Source organism: Humulus lupulus, chromosome 5 (genome assembly GCF_963169125.1).
Source record: "Humulus lupulus chromosome 5, drHumLupu1.1, whole genome shotgun sequence".
In the NCBI taxonomy this organism is placed as follows: domain Eukaryota; kingdom Viridiplantae; phylum Streptophyta; class Magnoliopsida; order Rosales; family Cannabaceae; genus Humulus; species Humulus lupulus.
In genome coordinates, this window is record NC_084797.1 from 126314093 (window position 1) to 126317367 (window position 3275).

Here is a 3275-nt window from a genome sequence, read left to right on the forward strand (position 1 = left end):
CACCATTAAGAAAATATGTACTCCCTACAGTTACAGGGATACATTCAAGCATTTGTCCTCCAACTGTTGAGGCAAATAATTTTGAGATAAAACCCTCAATTATTCAGATGGTGCAAAATTATGTACAATTTGGGGGGTTACCAAATGGGGATCCAAATCTCCATATCACAAACATTTTAGAGCTATGTGCGACATTCAAAATGAATGGGGTGAGTAACAATGCTGTAAGATTGACATTATTCCCATTTTCACTAAGGGACAGAGCTAAGAGTTGGTTGAATTCATTACAAGCCAAATCTATACTTACTTGGGAAGATTTGGCTCAGAAATTCCTTAGTAAATATTTTCCTCCTACCAAGTCAACCAGAATAAGAGGAGAGATTGATAATTTCCATCAGCTGGATGGGGAGTCTTTATATGATGCATGGGAACGATTTAAAAAGTTGCAAAGGAAATGCCCACATCATGGAATAGAGAATGTAACGACCCCAAATTCGCTATTAAGGCTTAAGGGCCTGGAGTAGTGTGCCTGGCGGGCATAATGGGATTCTGTGTGTGACTTTTATGAGTTTAATGCATGACTATGATTTAATGCACGTTATATGACTATTTGATTAATTTTGATGCATGACTATGTGAATTAGTATGCATGTAGACCTGCTTGAGCATATTTGTAATTTGGCCATGTTGGGCATGAATGTGTTGATATCTGTGATCTATGACTCGAGACAATCCTAGAATGAGCGGGTTAGCAGGAAGTTGTACCCGGCTCGGGAGGAGCCTAGGGGTACTTCGGGAATCTTATAAGTTGAGCTGAAAATGAGTGGTTAGTTTTTGGTTATTGGGTAACCTGGGTAACCGTTTGTAACTGCTTTGGGTAACAAGTTTTAAGATAGAAAGTGATAGAATTGAAATAGAAGTGTAAAGACTTAAGTGCCCTTGAAGGTTTAGTTAGGAAGGATTGTTAGGAAGGGGTAAATTGGTTTTTTGGCAAGGGATTATGAAACTTTCAGCTGAGATATAGGGAGTACGATTTGGGCATTTGGGGTCATTTGATGCTTTGATAGAAATTGAAGAGAAGAAAGAGAAGGAGAAAGGAGAGCTAGGGCAAGTAAAAAGAAAAGAAGAAGAAGGGTAGAAGGGCTGAAGTGGGAGCTTAGGAGGAGATCAAGGAAGCTTGTTGGGTGGATTCTTCACTTGAGGTATGGATTTTATACTCACTTAAGTTTGGTTTCTGTGTTGATTTGAGGAATTTAATGCTTGAGTTAAGGTTTTCAAGGTTTTGGTTTGAGTTGCTGAAATTAGAGATCAAAGGTATGGATCTTGGGTGTGTTGATGTTTTGATCATGATTCTTGTGTCTATAGGGTGTTAGATTGTTCATATGAAGTTTGGAATTGAGTTTTGGGGTTTAAGTATTGGTTTAAGGTGAGGTTTAGAGAGTAAAATGGTGGTTTTTTTCTGGGTTCGAAGGGTCGGGCCGCGGCATGGTTCTTGGTGAGCGGCGGCCCTTCGAAGAAGTTGCATGCTGAAGAAGAAGGGCGGGCCGCGGCATGGCCCAAGAAATGCCGCGGCCCTTACCTGTTTTTGAGCCTTTGGGGGTTCTGTTTGGGGGCCATGCCGCGGCATGGGTGGCCTATGCCGCGGCGCTTAAGGGATTTTGAGATTTTAGGCTTGGGAATTTAACCTAGGGTGCTCGGGGTTGAGTCTTTTACCATACTTGGTGAAGTTCAACGTTCCGAGTACTAGAACTGGGCTTGGAAGCTCATTTAAGGTTGTTAATGGTGTCTTTCTTCATGGTTGTGACTAGGTGTTAAGCTAGGGCTTGAGGATCGGATCGTGCTCAAGGAGTCAGGTGATCAAGGCTACCGAATCTGAAGGTAAGAAAACCGTAACACCCGAGAATAGGGCATGGGCCCACTGTCTGATTGCAGGGCACGGCCCTAGATTGTATTGTGTGCAAATGTGTAACCTTAGATGAACTATTGTTTGTTTGAATGGTTAGTTTATAATGTATTATATATGTGTGTGATTATAATGGAATGAACGGCAAGGCCGAGAGCGGCAAAGGCCGAGTACGGCAGTGGGGCAGGAAGTAACGCTCAGCACATGGGATGCTATAGCAAGGGTGGGACCCAAGGGATACATGAGTTATCCTACGTTGAGGACTGAGACCCCAAGCTTTGGTAAGGCCTCTGGGGCGGCATGGCCGTGCTTGTTTAATCTGATGGTTTTCCTATTTATCAGTGAATTATGCCAGCTATATTATTTGCATATGTTATGTATTATTTGGGTTTTCTTGCTGGGCTTCGGCTCACGGGTGCTCCGTGTGGCAGGTAAAAGCAAGGAGTCAGTCAACCGGCCATGAGTATGGAGAGCGTGGGGGCGGCGCGTACATGTTCGGCCTGCCCGACTGCTTTGGTTGGGGGCATTTTGTAAATGGCTGTATTAATCCATTCTTTTGATAGTTAACCTGGTGTAAATCTATTTTTGAGTTGTAAATATTTTGTAAACCTTATTTTGGGATCCCAGATATTTTATACTTAATGTTTTCAATGAAACTAAACATTTTCAAAGAGTACAGCCTTAAACTCTGTTTTATTCACACTTTTGGTTTTAGAAACCACTTAGAGTCAGTCAAAAGCACGATTTCTATTTTAAACTCACTGAGTAACGGCTCTAAGGTAGTAGGGCGTTACAACTTGGTATCAGAGCAGTTACAAACGGTTACCCAGGTTACCCAATAACCAAAAACTAACCACTCATTTTCAGCTCAACTTATAAGATTCCCGAAGTACCCCTAGGCTCCTCCCGAGCTGGGTACAACTTCCCGCTGTGACTTTCCGCTAACCCGCTCATTCTAGGATCGTCTCGAGTCATAGATCACAGATATCAACACATTCATGCCCAACATGGCCAAATTACAAATATGCTCAATCAGGTCTACATGCATACTAATTCACATAGTCATGCATCAAAATTAATCAAATAGTCATATAACGTGCATTAAATCATAGTCATGCATTAAACTCATAAAAGTCACACACAGAATCCCATTATGCCCTCCAGGCACACTACTCCAGGCCCTTAAGCCTTAATAGCGAATTTGGGGTCGTTACAGAGAAGTGGATGCTAGTTCATACTTTTTACAATGGTTTGGGGGGCATACAAGGAAAATTATAGATGCAACATCAGGAGGAGCGTTTATGAGAAAAAGCGCCAATGAAGCATATGAATTATTGGAAGAGATGGCTATGAATAACTATAATTGGCCTAC

The 3275-nt window shown here is 42.0% G+C and overlaps 1 non-coding gene across 1 annotated transcript; it reads right to left on the bottom strand.

Annotated features, from left to right (window-relative positions):
• Positions 1-365: 365 nt before the first annotated feature.
• Positions 366-472, bottom strand: LOC133780994 (small nucleolar RNA R71). The gene has a single exon (XR_009869794.1). It is a non-coding gene; the product is annotated as a small nucleolar RNA R71 (small nucleolar RNA).
• Positions 473-3275: the final 2803 nt, after the last annotated feature.